The following is a 21,263-nucleotide window of genomic DNA, read 5'->3' as shown; positions in this document are numbered from 1 at the left end:
AGGACTCATGACCTGAGCCAAAGGCAGAGGCCTAACCCACTGAGCCACCCAGGCGCCCCTGGTCATAGTTATTTTAAATGCTCAATCTGATCATTGTGAAATCTTTTCCATATTTGAGTTGAGTTCATGTTTGCTTTGTCTCTTCAGACATTAGCACACCCTATAATTTTTTTTTTTTTAAGATTTATTTATTTGAGAGAGAGAAAGTGAGGGGAGGGTCAGAGGGAGAGGTAGAGACTTTAGCAGATTCCACACCAAGCATGGAGCCGGACATGGGGCTCGATCTCGAGACCCTGAGATCACAACCTGAGTCAAAACCAAGAGTCGGATGCTTAACCGGCTGCTCCAGCCAGTGGCCCCACGTCTTGTAATTTTTTTGTTGACAGTGGCACTTGACACATGAGGTAATAAGAACTGAAGTAAATAGACCTTTAGTGTGAGGTTTTGTTATCTGGGTAGGACTTAGGCTATGTTTGATGTTTGCTGTAGTTGTAGATGTCAGAGGGTTCAGATTCTTCAAGTGTCCTTTTTTTTTGTCTCTCTACTATCTTTTTAGGTTTCCCCAGAAATTCCATCAGAAATTGAGTCTTCATCTTACCTCTCTCAGTTGTAATCAGCTGCTGTTACACTGGAGCCCTGTGGATGTTGTGAGCTGTTGGGCATGGAAGGCATTCTGCAGTCCTGTGAGTCAGGGCTCAAGTTTTTGTGGGACTGAGGCCCTGGAGTGTGCCTTTGGTAAGACCTTCTCAGTCTTTACTTTTTTGTTTTGTTTTGTTTTTCCTCTCTATTGTGAGACAGGAGGTCTAGGAGAGGCCCCACTTGTCAGTTTTCCCCAGGGTGAGATAAAGTTTTGATAAAGTACTTTTCCTTGCAAGAGGGCCTTTGGTATGGGCGAGTTTTCAAGATGGTTAACTTTTCTCCAGGTGCATTTCATAATAATTAGTTTTAATCTCACCTCTGCCCAAAGCGTGAGGGAATTTTTCCTTGCAGTCTACACCATGAGAAGCTGGTGGGGCTCCTGGAGTAAAATCTCGTGAAAGCATGTTTCTTCCCCTTTCCTCAAGACTGGACCCGTGAGTTTTAAACTCCACTTTCCACAGTCGGCCTCCAGCAGTTGTCAGTTACTGTTTATGCATTCAACCAGTCAAGGGCTCTGGAGGGTTCTGTTCCAGCAAAGCTGTGGTTCTCTGTATTCCTGGGTCTGAGTCTCCGGTTTTTGGGTAGTAGTTTTCCCTGTAACCTCATTCTGATGGATCTAGAACAGCCTGTTGATTTTCATTTTGTTCAACCTTTTCTCTTGTGTGGAGGACTAGTACTATTTATGTGTTGGAACTGGTATTAGTTTCATCAGTTTTAGCTTTGTGGGTTTTTTGGCCCATTTTTAAGTATATAGTAGCCCCCTTTTATCTGCGGGGGATATGTTCCAAGACCCTCAGTGAATGCCTGAAACTGGATTGAACTGAACATTGTATGTACTATGTTTTTTCCTTTACATACATATATACCTATGTTAAATCTTAACTTATAAACTAGGCACAATAAGAGACCAACAACATTAGTAACAAAATAGAGCATTTATAACAATATAATGTCATCAAAGTTATGTGAATATTGTCTCTTTTTCTCAAAATGTTTTACTCAACTGTACTTATGCTTCTTGTGATGATGTGAGAAGAAAAAATGCCTACATGAAGAGATGAAGTGAAGTGAATGAAATAGGCATTTTGATACAGTGTTAGTGTGCTGTTGACCTTACCACAGGTCAGAAGGATCATCTGTTTTCAGACCTTGACTGACGACCTGGAAAGTGAAACTGTGGATAAGGGAGAACTACTGTATATACATTTAGGCTTGTTAGGTCTTCTTGGTGAACGGACATTTGGAAATCATTATTTAATATTCTTCTTTATCTCTGGTAATTTTCCTTACTCCAAAGTGTACTTCTGATATTAATATAGTTACTCCAGATGAAAAAATGCATTTGAAATCATTATTGAATGTTCCTCTTTATTTCTGGTAATTTTCCTTACTCCAAAATCTATTTCTTCTGATATTAATATAGTCACTCCACATGGAAAAAAAATAGCATCCTTCTACTTATATTGGAAGTGGATTTCTTTTTTTTTTTTTTTTTTTTTTTTTTTACCATTTCAACTATAATTTATTTCAGATGACAACAGGAATTCATGTATTTACTAAAAGATGAGAAGTGGATTTCTTGTAGAGAGCATATTTGGGTCTTCTTAAAAAAATTTCAGTCTGATAGTTACTCTCTTTTTATCAGTGTGTTTAGAGTACTTACATTTAATGTAACTATTGATATGTTTGGATTATTTCAATCATTTTGTTATTTATAGTCTCTCTGTCCTCTGTGTGTGTGTGTGTGTCTCTGTTTACTGAGGTATAATTAACATATAACTGACACCTATGTTTTTATTTTTCTCCCTTTCCTGGATTGCTTGAATGTTTTTTAGTATTCCATTTTAATCAGTCTGTTGAGGTTTTTGACTGTGTATCTCTGTATAGTTGTTTTAGTAGTTCTAGGGAATTACAGTATTCATATTCAACTTTTCTGTCTACTTAGAAATAAGATGCAGGGTGACTGGGTGGGTCAGTCAGTTGAGCATCTGATTCTTGGTTTCAGCTCAGGTCATTATCTAGGGTCATGTAATTGAGCCCTGAGTTGGGCTCTGTGCATCGAGCATGTGAAGTCTGCTCGAGACTCTTCCTCTCCCTCTCCCAGTCTCTCCCTTGTCCTCTGTGCCTTCCCCACTTCATGTGTACGCATATCTTTCTCTCTCCCTAAAATAAATAACATCTTTAAAAAAAAAAAAAAAGAAGTTGCAGGGTGCCTGGGTGGCTCAGTCGGTTATGTCCAACTCTTGATTTTGGCTCAAGTCATGATATCAGAGTTGTGAGATTGAGCCCTGCATTAGGCTCTGCACTGAGTGTGGAGTCTGCTTAAGATTCTCTCCCTGCCTCTCCCTCTGCTCCTTTCCTGCTCTCTCTTTCTCTTAAAAAAAAAAAAAGAGAGAGAGAGAAGGAAGGAAGGGTGGATAGGTAGATAATGCCACTTTAAGTAGAACATAGAAACCATACTATCACATAGGATCCTTTACTTATGTGTTACATCTTTATCACACTGAAGATTGTTCAGTGTTACATGTCATACCTGTTTTAAAGAACTCAAGAGAAGAAAAAGTCTCTTATACTTACATAGCTATTTGACATTTCTATTGCTCTTCCTTTATTTCTAAAATTTCCACTTTCCTCCTGGTATTATTTCCCTTCTATCAGAAGAATTTCCTTTAGCATTTCTTTTAGAACAGGTCTATTGGTGACGAACTTTCTTTGTTTTTCTTTACCTGACAATCTGTTTCTTTCACTTTCATATCTGAGAGATATTTTGCTGCTGTTATTTATAATCCTCCGATAGCTGCTCCCTCTTCGATCTGTTAGGGAGAACAGACAATGAGTATCTTGGTAATGGGCATTAAACTTCATGAGGGAGATCCCTGAAGACTAGGAAAGGAACTGTAGGCTCCTATAGAAGAGATCTTCAGCACAGTTTGTTGAAGATTCTGGGGAAGTACAGGCTTTTGGAGGGAGAGGTTAATAGCTGATGGTACACTTGGGGATGCTAGGCCTCAGGCCTTGGCTCAGCAAAAATTCCTGTGCCCATTTTGGCACAGATATGTGGAGGCCTGACTCTCAAGGTCATGAGCTTCCTACTGACTTAGGACAAGTTGATCCTTTATAAATTTTAGGTTTCTTTTGCTAGAGGCTTTCTGCCACATAGGATTCAAAAATAGATGAGAGTTAGATACACCCCCTCATAACCTTGCCTCTTGATTATAATAAAAGGGACTCTTGGACTATACATTATACAGGCATCAATTAAACAACACTTAATAGCAATCAGGCAAAAACAAAACAAAACAAAACTATACCTGCAGTCTGTTCAGTGATGCCATGGAATCCAAAATTTCATCCTTTCTTGTGATCTGATCCCTGCTTTGCACAGGGAAAGATGCTATACATCAGGTAAGATGCTACAACTTTCTTGAGGCTGGGTTATTTTATAACTGTCACCAAGCAGCCAGAAATTCTCTCTGTAATGACTAGACACAGGATGTTTAGGAGTTAAGCTACTACTGCCTCTTGGATTCTCATCCTCCCAAGGTGAAGAAGGGTAGCTTTAATATATCTAATACAGATCTGGAAACTCCTTTTTTTTTTTTTTTTAAGTTTTATTTATTTATTTGACACACAGAGAGAGACACAGTGAGAGAGGGAACACAAGCAGGGTGAATAGAAGAGAGAGAAGCAACCTTCCCACTGAGCAGGGAGCCTGATGTGAGGCTCAATCCCAGTACCTTGGGATCATGACCTGAGCCAAAGGCAGATGCTTAATGACTGAGCCACCCAGGTGCCCCTGGCAACTTTTTCATTAAGTTTTTAAATTTTATTTCCAGTATAGTAAACACATAGTGTTATGTTAGCTTTCAGGTGTACAACGTAGTGATTAAACAGTTGTATGGAGAAATGTCTGTTCATCTCTTCTGCCCATTTTTAACTGGATTATTTGTTTTTTGGGGTGTTGATTTGTATTAGTTCTTTTTTATTTTTTTAAGATTTTATTTATTTGACAGACAGAGATCACAAATAGGCAGACAGGCAGGCAGAGAGAGAGAGGTGGGAAGCAGGCTCCCTGCTGAGCAGAGAGCCCGATGTGGGGCTCGATCCCAGGACCCTGGGATCATGACCCAAGCTGAAGGCAGAGGCTTTAACCCACTGAGCCACCCAGGCGCCCCTGTATTAGTTCTTTATGTATTTTGGATGCTAACCCTATATTGGATATCTTCTCCCATTCAGTAGTTTCCCTTTTAGTTTTGATGATTATTTCCTTTGCTGTGCAGAAACTTTTTGTTTTGATGTATCTTACTAGTTTATTTTGGTTTTTTTCCCCCTTGCCTCAAGAGAGCTAGCTAGAAACATGTTGCTACAGCTGATGTCAGAGAAATTATTGCTTGTGCTCTCATCTAGAATTTTTGTGTCAGGTCTTACATTTAGATCTTTAATCCATTTTGAGTTTAGTTTTATGTATGGTGAAACAGTGGTCCAGTTTCATTCTTTTGCATGTAGCTGTCCAGTTTTCCCTATGCCATTTGTTGAAGAGACTGTTTTTTGCCCATTGGATATTCCTTCCTACTTTCTTAAAAATTAATTGACCATATAATTGTGGTCATATAATTATTTCTGGGTTTTCTGTTCTGTTGATCTATGTGTCTATTTTTGTGGCAGTACCAAACTGATTACCACAACTTTCTAATACAGAAGTCAGGCATTATGATACCTCCAGTTTTGTCCTTTGCAAGATTGCTTTGGTTATTCGGGGTCTTTTGTGATTCCATACAAATTTTAGGGTTGGTATTTTCTTGTGAAAAATACTGTTGCTATTTTGATAAGGGTGGCATTAAATGTATAGATTGCTTTGGATGGTGTAGACATTTTAACAATATTTGTTCTTCCAATCCATTAGCATAGAATGTCTTTCCATTTTTGTGTGTGTGTGTATGTTGTCTTCAATTTGTTTCATCAGTGTTTTATAGTTTTCAGATACAAGTCTTTCACTTCTTTGATTAGGTTTATTCCTAGATATTTAATTAGTTTTGGTGCTATAGTAAATGGGATTATTAATATCTGTTTCTGCTGCTTCATTATTAGTGTAGAAGAATGCTACAGATTTCTGAACATTTTGTATCCTGTGACTTTCCTGAATTCATTTATCAGTTCCAGCAGTTTTTTGGTGGAGTCTTTAAGATTTTCTTAACTGATTGAGCCATCCAGGTGCCCTATCAGGTTTTCTATATACAGTATCATGTCATCTGCAAATACCGAAAGTTTTACTTCTTCTCTACCAATTTGGATGCCTTTTATTTCTTTTTGATGTCTGATTGTTGTGGCTAGGACTTCCACTACTGTGTTGAGTAAAAGTGGTGAAAGTGGACATCCCTGTCTTATTCCTGGCTTGAAGGGAAAGCTCTCTCTTTTCCACCATTGAGGGTGATGCCAGCTGTGGATTTTTCATATTTTTCATATATGGCCTTTATTATGTTGAAGTGTGTTCCCTTTAGACCTAGTTTTTTGAGGGTTTTTATCATGAATGGATGTTGTACTTTGTCAAATGCTTTTTCTGCATCTACTGAAATGATCATATGGTTTTTATCCTTTCTTATTGATGTTACGTATCCCATTGATTGATTTGCAAATACTGCACTACCCTTGCATTCTCTAATAAATCCCACATGATCATGGTGAATGATTTTTTTTACTATTTTTATATCTATATAATATATATATCTATATATATATTATTAACATATAATGTATTATTTGCCCCAGGGGTACAGGTCTGTAAATCGTCAGGGTTACACACTTCACAGCACTCACCATAGCCCATACCCTCCCCAATGTCCATAATCCAACCACACTCTCCCTAACCCCCTCACCCCAGCAACCCTCAGTTTGTTTTGTGAGATTAAGAGTCTCTTATGGTTTGTCTCCCTCTTGATCCCATCTTATTTAATTTTTTCCTTCCCTACCCCTGAAACGTCCCACTTTGCCTCTCAAATACCTCATATCAGGGAGATATTTGATAATTGTCTTTCTCTGATTGACTTATTTTGCTCAGCATAATACCTTCTAGTTCCATCCACGTTGTTGCAAATGGCAAGATTTCATTTCTTTTGATGGCTGCATAGTATTCCACCATATATATATACCACATCTTCTTTATCCCATGGTGAATGATTTTTTTTAAATGTATAGTTCTCTTTTTTGGTCATGTCTTTCCCTGGTTTTGGTGTCAGGGTAATACTGGTCTCATAGAAGTTTTCCTTCTATTTTTTGGGATAGTTTAATAAGAGTAGATACTAACTTTTCTTTAAATGTTTGGTAGAATTCCCTGTGAAGCCATCTGGTTCTGGCCTTTTGTTTGTGGGAAGTTGTTTGTTTTTTGTTTTTAAGATATTATTTTTAAGTAATCTCTATACCCAATGTGAGGGTCAGACCCACAACCCTAATATCAGGAGTTGCATGTTCTACTGACTGAACCAGTTAGCGCCCCTGTTGGGAGTTTTTTGCTGGTAATTGGTCTGTTCAAATTCTCTATTTCTTCATGCTTCAGTTTTCCTAGATTATATGTTTCTAGAAATATATTCATTTCTTCTGTATTGTCCAATTTATTGGCCTATAGTTTTTCATAATATTCTCTTACAGTTATTTCTGTAGTGTTAGTTATTATATTCCTTCTTTTATTTGTGATTTTGCTTATTCAGGTTCTCTCTCTCTCTCTCTCTTTTTAATGAATCTGACTAGAAATTTATTAATTTTGTTGATCTTTTCAAAGAATCAGCTCCTGGTTTCATTGATGTTCTATTATTTTTTAAGTTTCTATATCACTTAGTTCTGCTCTAATCTTTATTATTTCCTTTGTTCTGCTGGTTTTAGTTTTTGTTTGTAGTTATTTTTCTAGTTTCTTTAGGTGTAAGTTAGGTCATTTGATCTTTTTCTTCCTTTGTGTGGTAAGCCTATATAGCCGCATACTTCCCTCTTAGAACTACTTTTGCTGCATCCCAAAAGTTTTGGACCATTGTGCTTTCATTTTCATGTACTTTTTAATTTCTTCTTTGACTTCTTGGTTGACCCATTCATTGTTCAGTAGCATGTTGTTTGACCTCCATGTGTTTGTGGTCTTCCCAGATTTTTTCTTGTGGTTAATTTCAAGTTTCATAGAGTTGTGGTCAGAACAGATGCATGGTATGATTCTGATCTTTTTGAATTTGTTGAGACTTGTTTTTCAGCCTAATATGTGATCTTTTCTGGAGAATGTCCTATGTGCACTTGAAAAGAATGTGTATTCTGCTCTTTTAGGATGGAATGTTCTGAATATGTCTGTTAAGTCCATCTGGTCCAGTGTGTCATTTAAAGCCACTGTTTCCTTGCTAATTTTCTGTTTGGATGAACTGTGCATGATGCATTTGGGGTGTTGAAGGCCCCTACCATTATAGCATTGCTGTTGATTAGTTCTATTATGTTCTTAACTTTTTTATGTAGTTGAGTGCTCCCATGTTGGGTGCACGAATATTTACAGTTGTTATATCTTGTTGTTGGATTGTCCCCTTTATTATTATATAGTGTTCTCCTTTGTCTCTTGTTACAGTCTTGTTTTTAAGTATTTTTTCCATTATAAGTATTACCACTCTGGTTTTCATTTGCCATCCATTTGTGTGATAAATGTTTTCCCATTTTCTCACATTCAGTCCAAAGTGTCTTTAGATCTAAAATGAATTTCTTGTAGGTAGCATATAGATGAGTCTTTTTTTATATACTCTTTTACCCTATTCTTGTGACTGGAACATTTCATCCAGTTACTTTCAAAGTAATTATCGATAGTATTTATTGCCATTTTGTTACTTGTTTTATGGTTGTTTAAATAGTTTTTCTTTTACCCTCTTTTCTCTTGCTCTCTTTTCATGGTTTTACTGCTTTCCTTTTGTGTTGTAGCTGAATTCCTTTCTCTTTATTCTTTGCATATCTACTACTTGTTTTTGATTTGTGGTTACTGTAGGTTTATATCTAACATCTTCTACATATAGCAACTTATATTAATAGTTACATAAATTAGAACCCATTCTTTACTCCTCTCCCTGTCTCCCAACCTACATTTTAGGTGTATGGTGTCACATTTTATATTCTCTTTGTGAATTCCTCACCTGATTTTTTTTTAAATTTTTAAAATATTTATTTTATTTTATTTAAATTGAATTAATTAACATATAGTATATTTGTAAAACTTTTTAAATTTAAATTCAATTAATTAACATATAACATATTATTGGTCCTTGACTGATTTTTAAATTGTATTTATTTTTACTGCTTTTGTGTTTTTTACTTTTCATAGTCTTACTTATGGTCTTTCATTTGCACTCAGAGTTCTCTTTAATATTTTTTGTAGGGCTGGCTTAATGGTCATGAATTCCTTTAGTTTTTATTTATCTGAGAAACTCTTTCTCTCTCTTTCTATTCTGAATGATAGCCTTGCTGGATAGAATGTTCTTGGCTACAGGTATTTCCCTTTCAGTACTTCGAATATATCATGCCATCCTCTTCTGGCAGAATTTCTGCTAAAAAATCTACTGATAAGCTTATGGAGGTTTCCTCTTGTGTGTAGCTGTCTTTTCCCTTGCTGCTTTTAAATTTTTTTCTTTATCACCACTTTTTTGCTATTTTAGTTACTGTTGGTCTTAATGTGGACCTCCTTGAGTTGATTTTGTGAGGCGAACGTGATAACCACTACACTACGGAAACTCCTTGAGTTGATTTTGTTAGGGGATCTTTGTGCCTCTGGATCTGGATATCTGTTTCCTTCCTCAGATTAAGAAAGTTTTCAACTATTATTTCTTCAAATAAAATTTCTGCTTCCTTTCCTCTCTCTTCTTCTGGGATCCCTATAATGCAAACATCATTATGCTTGATGGAGTCACCGAGTTCTTCACATCTGTTCTCATTTTGTGTAATTTTTTTTCCCCTCTCATTTGTTCAGCTGGATTGCTTTCCATTACTCTGTCTTCCAGGTCATTAATTTGTTCCTCTGCTTCTTCTAGCCTAGTTATTTATTTCATCAAGTGTATTTTTAAAAAAATATTTATTTATTTCAGAAAGAGACAGTGAGAGAGAGCAAGAGAGGGGAGAAGGTCAGAGGGAGAAGCAGACTCCCCCATGGGGCAGGGAGCCTGATGCAGGACTCTATCCCAGGACTCTGGGATCATGACCTGAGCTGCAGGCAGTTGCTTAACCAACTGAGCCACTCAGGTGCCCACATCAAATGTATTTTTAATTTCATTTATTGTGTTCTTCATCTCTGATTGGTTCTTTTTCTTTCCTTTTTTTTTTTTTTAAGTAATCTCCACACCCAGTGTGTGGCTCAAACCCACAACCCCGGGATCAAGAGTTACTCACTCTACCTACTGGGCCAGCCAGGTGCCCTATGATTGGTTCTTTTGTTATCTCTTTGTTGAGGGTCACACCAGTGTCCTCCACTCTTTTGTCCAGTCCAGTATCTTTATGACCATTACTTTAAATTCTCTATCGGTATATTACTTATCTTCTTTTTTTTTTAATTTTTAAATTTTTTTATAAACATATAATGTATTTTTATCCCCGGGGGTACAGGTCTGTGAATCGCCAGGTTTACACACTTCACAGCACTCACCATAGCACATACCATCCCCAGTGTCCATAACCCCACCCCCTCTCCCGGCCCCCCTCCCCCCAGCAACCCTCAGTTTGTTTTGTGAGATTAGGAGTCACTTATGGTTTGTCTCCCTCCCAATCCCATCTTGTTTCATTTATTCTTTTCCTACCCCCCACAACCCCCACGTTGCATCTCCACTTCCTCATATCAGGGAGATCATATGATAGTTGTCTTTCTCTGATTGACTTATTTCACTAAGCATAATACCCTCTAGTTCTATCCACGTCGTCGCAAATGGCAAGATTTCATTTCTTTTGATGGCTGCATAGTATTCTATTGTATATATATACTACATCTTCATTATCCATTCATCTGTTGATGGACATCTAGGTTCTTTCCATAGTTTGGCTATTGTGGACATTGCTGCTATAAACATTTGGGTGCATGTGCCCCTTCAGATCACTACGTTTGTATCTTTAGGGTATATACCCAGTGGTGCAATTGCTGGGTCATAGGGTAGCTCTATTTTCAACTTTTTGAGGAACCTCCATGCTATTTCCAGAGTGGTTGCACCAGCTTGCATTCCCACCAGCAGTGTAGGAGTGTTCTCCTTTCTCCGCATCCTTGCCAGCATCTCTCATTTCCTGACTTGTTAATTTTAGCCATTCTGACTGGTGTGAGGTGGTATCTCATTGTGGTTTTGATTTGTATTTCCCTGATGCCAAGTGATGTGGAGGACTTTTTCATGTGTCTGTTGGCCATCTGGATGTCTTCTTTGCAGAAATGTCTGTTCATGTCCTCTGCCCATTTCTTGATTGGATTATTTGTTCTTTGGGTGTTGAGTTTGCTAAACTCTTTATAGATTTTGGATACTAGCCCTTTATCTGATATGTCATTTGCAAATATCTTCTCCCATTCTGTCAGTTGTCTTTTGGTTTTGTTAACTGTTTCCTTTGCTGTGCAAAAGCTTTTGATCTTGATGAAATCCCAATAGTTCATTTTTGCCCTTGCTTCTCTTGCCTTTGGCGATGTTCCCAGGAAGAAGTTGCTGCGGCTGAGGTCGAAGAGGTTGCTGCCTGTGTTCTCCTCAAGGATTTTGATGGATTCCTTTCTCACATTGAGGTCCTTCATCCATTTTGAGTCTATTTTCGTGTGTGGTGTAAGGAAATGGTCCAATTTCATTTTTCTGCATGTGGCTGTCCAATTTTCGCAACACCAATTGTTGAACAGACTGTCTTTTTTCCATTGGACATTCTTTCCTGCTTTGTCAAGGATTAGTTGACCATGGAGTTGAGGGTCTATTTCTGGGGTCTCTATTCTGTTCCATTGATCTATGTGTCTGTTTTTGTGCCAGTATCATATTGTCTTGATGATGGCAGCTTTGTAATAGTGCTTGAAGTCTGGAATTGTGATGCCACCAACTTTGGCTTTCTTTTTCAATATTCCTTTGGCTATTTGAGGTCTTTTCTGGTTCCATATAAATTTTAGGATTATTTGTTCCATTTCTTTGAAAAAAATGGGTGGGATTTTGATAGGGATTGCATTAAATGTGTAGATTGCTTTAGGTAACATAGACGTTTTCACAATATTTATTCTTCCTATCTTCTTTTTTTTTTAATTATTTGTATTAACATATAGTGTATTATTTGCCCCAGGGGTGCAGGTCTGTGAATCATCAGGCTTATACATTTCACATCACTTGCCATAGCCCATACCCTCCCCAATGTCCATAACCCAACTCCCCTATCCATACCCCCTCACCCCCCAGCAACCTTCAGTTTTGTTTTTTTGTGTGTGTGTGAGATTAAGAGTCTCGTATGGTTTGTCTCCCTCTTGATCCCATCTCGTTTCATTTTTTCCTTCCCTACCCCCCACAACCCCCTGCCCTGCCTCTCAAATTCCTCATATTGGAGAGATCATATGACATATGATAATTGTCTTTCTCTGATTGACTTATTTCGCTCAACATAATACCCTCTAGTTCTATCCACGTCAAGCACGTCATTGCAAATGGCAAGATTTCGTTTATTTTGATGGCTGCATAGTATTCCATTATATATATATATATATATATATATATATATATATATATATCACATCTTCTTTATCCATTCATCTGTTGATGGACATCTAGGTTCTTTCCATAGTTTGGCTATTGTGGACATTGCTGCTGTAAACATTCAGGTGCATGTACCCCTTCGGATCACTACATTTGTATCTTTAGGGTAAATACCCAGTAGTGCCATTGCTGGGTCATGAGGTAGCTCTATTTCCAACTTTTTGAGGAACCTCCATGCTGTTTTCCAGAGTGGCTGCACCAGCTTGCATTCCCAACAACAGTGTAAGAGTGTTCCCCTTTCTCCACATCCTTGCGGACATGTGTCATTTCCTGACTTGTTGTTTTAGCCATTCTGACTGGTGTGAGGTGGTATCTAATTGTGCTTCTCTTCTTTTCACTTAGGTTTCTTGCTGTGGTTTTGTCTGGTTCTTTTCATTTGTGACATATTCCATTGTCTCCTCATTTTGTCTAACTCTCTGTTTCTCTGTGTTAGGAAGTCAGCTATATCACCTCTTGAAGATGATGGCCTTATGAAGAAAAGGTCGTCCTGTTCCTCAGGACCTGGTGCTTCAGGGAGTGTCTCCTATGTGTGTTCCATATGCCCTGCTATTGAGTCCTCACTGATTTTGCCTTCAGTCTAGCCTCTACATCATCCTTCTTTGCCTGTTGTAGGCTGTGTTTGGTCTCTAGCCAGGTCGGGGGCATACTAACAAGGTGTACACTTGCAGAATGAGACCTGCTGCCACTGCTTGCAAAATGAGACCTGCTGCCACTGTTGGAACTGAGGTCCTACAACAGGCAGTGTTTGGGAGATGAAGTATTGGTGGTATTTATGCAGGTCTTGTGGGGGAGGGGGCCTGCAGTGCCAGGCCTGATGCAAGTATGATTGGGAAAGGTGGATCTACTGAAGAATGGGGGGGTGGGGCTTGGTGTGGGTGCTATGCTGGTTTCTGCAGATGGGTAGGCATTTATGCTGAGGGGCAGGGAAAGGTAATGATGCCTGCTGCTCCTTTTTTCCTAGAAGAGTCTTCCTATGATTCCTGCTTCTCAGGGCCACACTCTTGAGATGAATAAATAACTCTACCTCCTGACTGGAGGCATTTTTTCAAATTGCTCTTCCAGGCTGTATCTCTGCTGGTTATTTGTTGTGCTCTCTCTTTAAGGGCAGGGACTCAGCTTCCTAATGCCCTCTGGGCTCTCCTGAAGCCAAGCCTACTGATATTTTATAATACCAGGCTTTAATTCCAGGCAGATTGCATGAACTCATGAAATTTGCCCCCTGTGGGTTTCAAAGCCAAATGTTAGGGGGGTCTCCTGTTCCTTGTGCAGGCTCCCTGGAATGATAGTCTGGTTTTTGTTTTTTTTTGCCCTTCTTTGTGGCCCCGGCTCCCTCCCCATTGTGGATAGCCACAGTCCATTTAGTTCCCCAACCACATTTTTGCCCTTCCTGCCTTCTTCAGTATGGTCTCTTCTCTGCATGTAGTTGTGGAATTTGTTCTGCCAGTCTTTGGGTTATTTTTTGATTTATTTACACTAATGTGAGTGTTATCTAGTTGTATACATGGGGATGAGGTGAGTTTAGGGTCCTCCTACGCCACCATCTTCCCAGTCTCCCAAATATCTGGAAACCTTTAATTTTGCCAGTGAGAGTCCCAGTGTAACTATTAGCCTATCAGCATTTTGCTAATTTCACCAATTAAGGACCATTTCTGACATTCACTGCTGTTGAGATATGGTAACAGAAAGGTTTATAGTATCTGCCATCAGAGAATGGGTTTTCTGATTAGAAACCAACCCAGCACTCCAGCCCATTCTTTCCTGATAAGAATGCTGCTTCCTGGGGAGTCTAGGTGGCTCAGTGGGTTAAAGCCTCTGCCTTCAGCTCAGGTCATGATCTCAGGGTCTTGGGATCGAGCCCCACATTGGGCTCTCTGCTCAGCGGGGAGCCTGCTTCCCCTTCTCTCTCTGCCTGCCTCTCTGCTTCTTATGATCTCTCTCTGTCAAATGAATAAATAAAATCTTAAAAAAAAAAAAAAGAAAGAATGCAGGTTTCTCTGGTTTGCAGACAATCTAAGTAGCCCACATATCTCTCTATGCTGAAATATGCAAAAATAAGCCATACTCATCAAAATGCCATGCATGGACAGTGAATAAATTTATGGTAGCAAGGAGACTGAAGAGAAGATGGCCTCCATAACTGTCCTAACTTTTGTACAACCTGGAGTAAGGATCTGGGAATCCCAGTAACAGATTGGCTCTCATCGTTCCATAGGGATGGGGCCCAAAACCAAGTGTAACTTAAAAAAAGAAAAAAAGGCATTTTTCACATAATTAAGTTTGTAGAATAGATTCCATAAGTTTTACACAATTGTGCAATCAAAATATATTTATGATTTAAGTAATAATAAAGCAATAAGACCACTAAAAATCAAATTAATTTTAATTTTCTATAATAAATAGTGTCTTCTGCCTGAATAAAATCTCCATAAAGCACATGACCAAACCCTTACTGCTGTGGTGGTGGTGCTGTGGGTTTGACATGTCTCTACCAGCGTGTGCTGCCACTGTCTCTGGCTGCCTCCACCCTACCCCCTTCAGCCCTGCCCCTCCACAGGCCTTGTCCACCAGGCATCACATGATTGCTTATGTCTTCTACCTTGCACAGTGGGCCATGATGTTACTTGTTCAAGATGTGTAATTTATGAATTAAGTTTGCCTCTGGTGTTTGCTTATTAGCCAGGAAACTAGAATAGAACTACTTAGCACTAATTCATAACTCAAATGCTAACACTAGCACTGAGTTTTTGAGGCAGAACTCATTGGAAGGGTGACTACAGATTGAAAAAATAATTCACCTTCACGGAGAAAATGATGACTCCTGAGAACATGTAAGACCAGAGTTTGAGAAGCCCTGTTCATAGCTTCATCTCCCACCTTAGTGTGGACAGTGTAGAGAGCAAGGATTCTGCAGAGTACTGCCATAATTGGTGAATCTGCAGAATGTTGAGCCATTGTTAAATTATTTTGAATAAACTTCATAAAGTTAGTGTACTGGAATTGCCTGTATTTTAGCTTTGGGACAAAAATACTATATGCTCATACCTTAAACCAGTCATGGGTAGCTGAACCTGAATGAGTATAGTCTGAGAAGTTCTCCTGTCATCTCCATCCTCCCTGGCTCTTCCTCCTGACTCATTGACCCCCTGTCTTCTTGGAATTTATGCCTTGGAATTTATGCCTCTCTCTTGACAGCAAAAAAGCCCATCATCAGCCCTATGCTTCCATGAACACTGGGGCATTGAGTGCTATCTTTTTTTTTTAAATCATCAGATATTTCTCTTGGGTAATATGATGTTAAATAGAATTTTTTTCTTTCTCATTAAGGAAATTTCAGGTTTATAAGTATGCAGGGGGTTACTCTGGGTCTTGGGGATCCCCTGAAATCATCTGGGGCCCTAATTGGTCAGTTCTGAAGCTTGTGTGTGCAAACCAATGGTGGGCACCTTCATACATGCAGGAAAGTCACCTTCTCAGAGACCTCTTCACAACTCACCCTACTCAAAATTCCAAGACTCTCCCCAACCTACTCCTGTTTTAGTTCTCTTCATACCACTTATTACCATTTAAGATATAAATTATATGTTTATTGTATTTGTCTGCCCCCACTAGAATGTAAGCTACACAAGGTGAAAGATTTTGTCTATTTTTCTGCAGTATCCCAAGGTCATATTTTTGGTGCCAGGCACATGGTAGTCCTCAATAAATATTTGTTGAATGAAAAAAATACTGTTCTGCAGTTTACTTTGTAACTTTTGAAAAATAAACTGGCCCTGACTTCCTGTGGAATCGACATATGTAGATATACCAGGCACCTCCTTCCTTTTAATGCACTCCTTGCAGTTTTAGCTTAATCCTGATCTTCCTTCTGCTCCCACGCTGAGCTGAGCACACTGTATTATCTGGATTCATTTGATAGGGAGTGAATGTGCTCTGGGACCCTGGATCTTTGGGGTGGGGGAGTATAGAGCCCTTGACATGGCTTTTTTCACATGAATGAGGCCCCTGGGTGTACAGTTGCCTCCTGGACCCTCTGATCACATGATAATCACTTATATTGAACCAGGCTCTGCAAGTCTCTTGAGAAAATAGAACCTTGCAGGGAATTGCTGAAAAGTAACAGTGTTACAAAACACGTAAACCCCGGAGAATTTGATAAGGCTTTGGCAGCAGAACAGCCTCCTGAGAAAAGCAGAAGATGCAAGCTTCTATGACTTGCTTCTATTGCTGGATATTAGGAAATGAACAAAGGACTTTCTAGGTGTGTGCTGCTGTGTGTATGAAATGGGGACATAGGCTGTGTCCACTTCTTACTAAGTTTTTTTCACAGTACTAAAAAAAAAAATTGTAGTTGGATATTCTGCACCTCTGGCTGACCACTATGGTTGGCTCTACACACATTTCTGAAGATAACCCGAACTTCTCATCAGTAACCCCATTACCGGAGCACCTCGCTAGCTTGTCAGTAGAGCATACAACTCTTGATCTCAGGGTTGTGAATTCAAGCCCCATGTTGGGTGTAGAAATCACTTAAAAAAAAACCCCAATAAAATCTTTTAAAAAAATAACCACCTTGGTTCTCGGGTAGAAAATTTTCAAAATCTAAGAGGAAAGAATAAGGTCATTGTGCTTTAGGAAGAATGGAATAGTTTTAAATGAATCTCCATGCTTGGGAAATATGTTTAGAAGGGAAAAGGCACAGCTTCTTCAAGAAAACTTGACTACTAAAAATCTTTGTAAGTTTTAAGGAGATTAAAAAAAAAAACTATTACTAAATAAATGCTTAACAGTTGCTTGTTAAATACTGGCATATTTATTTTTAGACAAGGTGATGGATGGTGGTGTTTAGATCATTTGTCTTTATTGATTCTTTTTTTAGATCTAGTTCTATCAGCTGCCAAGAAAATGGCATTAAGATTTCCAACCATGATTGGGGACTTGTTTATTTCTCTCTCTCATTCATTGTATTTGAGGTCTCATCTGTGTATTTTGAGGGGCCGTTGTTAGGCAGTTAAATATTTATGATGAGTTTTCCTGCTGATTCACCACTATGAAAAGTGTATTGTACCTTTGGAAATCTATTAGTATGGTCTTTTCGGCGCTCATATGCTTATAGTATGCATGGTAGGGGTTCCAGCCACTTTTAAAAAATAAAAGCCTTATGGAGATACAATTCACATATATAATTCACCCATTTAACAGGTATAATTTAGTGGTTTTTAATATATTCTCAGAGTTGAGCAGCCATTACCACAAAAAATTTAGAACAGTGTCATCACCTCAAAAGAAACCCACATTAGCAGTCACTCCCCATTCTTTCCAACACCACCCCCCCCTTGTCAGCCCACGACAACCACTAAATTTACTTTTTGTCTCTATAGATTTGCCTATTCTGGACATTTCATATGAATGGAAACATGCTATATGTGGTCTTTTGTGAATGGCTTCTTTCCCTTGGTGTCATGTTTTCAAGATTTATAAATGTTGGAGCATGTTATCATGATTTCATCTAACTATTTTTTCTGGTCTTATTTAGTATTTAGTGTACTTTGTTTTTTAAAGCAGTTTTAGATTCACAGTAAAGTTGAACAGCAAGTCCAGAGTTCTCCTATTCTTCCCTGTCCCCAGAGCCTACCCTACTATCAACATCCCAACTGTACACTTCTTACAGTTGATGAACTTACACCGATGCATCATCATCACCCAGAGCCCACAGTTTACGTTAGGGCTCATTCTCATGTTTTATATCCTGTAGGTTTTGAAAATGTGTAGTGACATGTTTCCACAATTACGGCATCATACAGAATAGTTTCAGTCCCTTAAATCCTCTGTGCTTTCTCTGTTCATTCCACCCCTGGTAACACTGATCTTTTTACTGTTTCCACAGTTTTATCTTTTCTAGAACCTCATACAGTTGGAATTATATTGTATGTAGCCTTTTTATTTTGTTTTCTTTCACTTTAGCAATCTGCCTTTAGGATTGCTCCCTACCTTTGGTTTGGTAGCTCATCACTTTTTAGCACTGGTTACTACCAAGTTTTGGCAATTGCGAATAAGGCTGCTTATAAGCATTTGTGGGCTGGTTTTTGTATGGACTTGAGTTTTTCACTCATTTGGGTAAATACCCAGGAGTGCAATTGCTGGGTCATATGGGAAGAGTATGTGCGGCTCCTAGTTTTGTAGGAAACTTCCAAACTGTCTTCCAAAGAGGCTGTGCCGTGCTGTAGTCCAACTCTCCGTGAAGGAGTGTTCCTGTTGCTCCACTTCCTGCTCTGCATTTTATATTGTCAGCATTTGGGATTTGGGCCATTCTAATAGGTGTGTAGTAGAATCTCATTTTAATTTGCAATTCTGTGATGACATATGGTGTTGAATATCTTTTCATATGCTTCTTTTGCCATTTGTGTATCTTTGGTGATGGGTGTGTTCATATCTTTTGCCCATTTTATAATGGGGTCATTCATTTTCTTATTGTTGAGTTTTAAGAGGTTTTTGTACATTTTGAATACCAGTCTTTTATCAGATAATGTCTTTTGCAAAATATTCTCTCCCAGTTTTTATCTTCTCATTCTCTTTGCAGTATCTTCACAGGACAGATGTTTCAATTTTAACGAAGTCTGGCTTATCAGTCATTTCTTCCATGGATTTTGTCTTTGGTGTTGTATAAAAGTCAGTACGAAACCCAAAGTCCTCTAGATTCTTTCCTGTGCTATATTCTAGGAGTTTTATGGGCTTGCATATTACATTTAGGTCTGTGATCCACTTTGAGTTAATTTTTATGAAAGACTTAAAGTCTTTGTCTAGAAAAAGGATGTCCTTACATGTCTAGTTGTTTCAGCATCATTTGTTGAAAAATTTTTCTTTCTCCCCTGAATTATCTTTAATCCTTTGTCAAAGATGAGTTGACTATATTTGTGTGGTTCCATTTCTGAGCTATTTTTTGATCACTAGGCCTAATTTTCTCTTCTTCAGTCAATGCCATACACTCTTGATTACTGTAGCCTTGTAGAAATTTTTGAAGTGGAGTAATGTTTTCCTTTGACTTTGTTCTCCTGCAGTATTTTCTTGGCTATTCTTGGTCATTTGCTCTTTCATATAAACTTTATATTAATCAGTTTGTTGATACCCACAAAATGACTTGCTGGGATTTTGACTGGAATTATACTGAATCTATAGATCTAGTTGGCAAGAACTGCCATTTAACAATATTTAGTCTTCTTACCCATGAATATGTAATATCCCTTTATTTATTTAGTCAGTCTTTGATTTCTTTCAGAACCATTTACTTTTTTTTAGAATTTTTTAAAAAAGATTTATTTATTTGTTTGACAGACAGAGATCACAAGTAGGCAGAGAGTCAGGCAGAGAGGGAGGAGGAAGCAGGCCCCCTGCTGAGCAGAGAGCCTGATGCAGGGCTGGATCCCAGGTCCCTGGAATCATGACCTGAGCCGAAGGCAGAGGCTTTAACCCACTGAGCCACCCAGGTGCCCCCCCCTTTTTAGAATTTATTTATTTACTTATTTTTAATCTTTTTAAAGTTGTTATTAGCATATGATGTATTATTTGTTTCAGGGGTACAGGTCTGTGATTCATCCGTCTTACACTATTGTGTAAGGGTTCATTACAACACATACCCTCCCCAGTGTCCATCACCCAGCCACCCCATCCCTCCCACCCCCTCCACTCCAGCAACCCTCAGTTTGTTTCCTGAGATTAAGAGTCTCTTATGGTTTGTCTCCCTCTCTTGTTTCTTCTTGTTTCATTTTACTTTTAATCTATTGATGTCTTTATGTTATAGTGCCTCTCTTGTGGACAGCTCATTAGTTAGGTTTTGTTTTTATAAAATTCATCCTGACAATTTCTGCCATTTAACGGGACTGTTGATTCCACTAACATTTATTTGTCCGTATCATGGATTTAGGTCACCATTACACTCTTTGTCCATTTGTCCTCTGTTTCTGCTTTCTTCCCTTCTTTTGGATAATTTGAATACCTCTTAGAATGTTGTATTAATATATCTCTTGGCTTCTTTGTTATATTTTGCATTAGTTTTAAGAGTTTGCTCTGGAGGATAGCAATATGTATTCTTAATTTTTCACAATCTGTTTAGAGATAATATCATACCATTTCACATTAATACAGAAATCCTGCAAATATGCACATTTATCCCACCCATGCTTTATGATATAGATGACATATATATTATATCTACATATGTTTATAAACTCTACAAGATAGTTCTATAATTTTTTTAAAAAGATTTTATTTATTTACTTTTTTTTAAAAAATATTTTATTTATTTATTTGATAGACAGAGATCACAAGTAGGCAGATAGGCAGACAGAGAGGGGGGGAAGCAGGATCCCTGCCAAGCAGAGAACCCGATGCAGGACTCGATCCCAGGACCCTGAGATCATGACCTGAGCTGAAGGCAGAGGCCTAACCCACTGAGCCACCCAGGCGCTCTTATTTACTTATTTGAGAGAGAGCGAGAGCAAGAGAGTGTGGGGAGGAACAGAGGAAGAGGGACAAGCAGACTCAGCACTGACCATCTAGCCTGATCTGGGGCTCGATCTCGGGACCCTGAGATCATGACCTGAGCCAACCAAGAGTTGGATGCTTAACCAACTGAGCCACCCAGGTGCCCCATACAGGTTTTTTTTGTTTGTTTGTTTTTTTTGTTTTTTACTTTGAACAGTTTGTGTTTTTTCCAAAATTAAAATTTTTAATCTTATTTTACTCAGATATTTACTTTTTTGAGTGCTGTTTCTTCCATCCTGAAAATCTAAATTAACATCTGGCATCATTTCAGCTAAGGATCTTCCTTTAGGATTTAACATTTCTTTTAGAACAGACCTGCTGGTATTTCTCTTACATTTCTTTTTTTCT

At 38.4% G+C, this 21,263-nt stretch overlaps 1 protein-coding gene across 1 annotated transcript in view; it reads left to right on the top strand.

Annotated features, from left to right (window-relative positions):
• The first annotated feature begins 562 nt into the window (after window positions 1–562).
• The window catches only part of NINL (ninein like), a 130,913-nt gene continuing 110,212 nt past the window's right edge, over window positions 563–21,263 (top strand). Inside the window, exon 1 of the mRNA XM_080813621.1 lies at window positions 563–735. The gene's annotated coding sequence lies outside the window, so the exon portion shown is untranslated. The remainder of the gene's footprint in view (window positions 736–21,263) is intronic.

The sequence above is a fragment of the Martes martes genome (assembly GCF_963455335.1).
Source record: "Martes martes genome assembly, chromosome: 9".
Classification (NCBI taxonomy): Eukaryota; Metazoa; Chordata; class Mammalia; order Carnivora; family Mustelidae; genus Martes; species Martes martes.
This window is presented reverse-complemented; position numbering and strand designations above follow the sequence as displayed.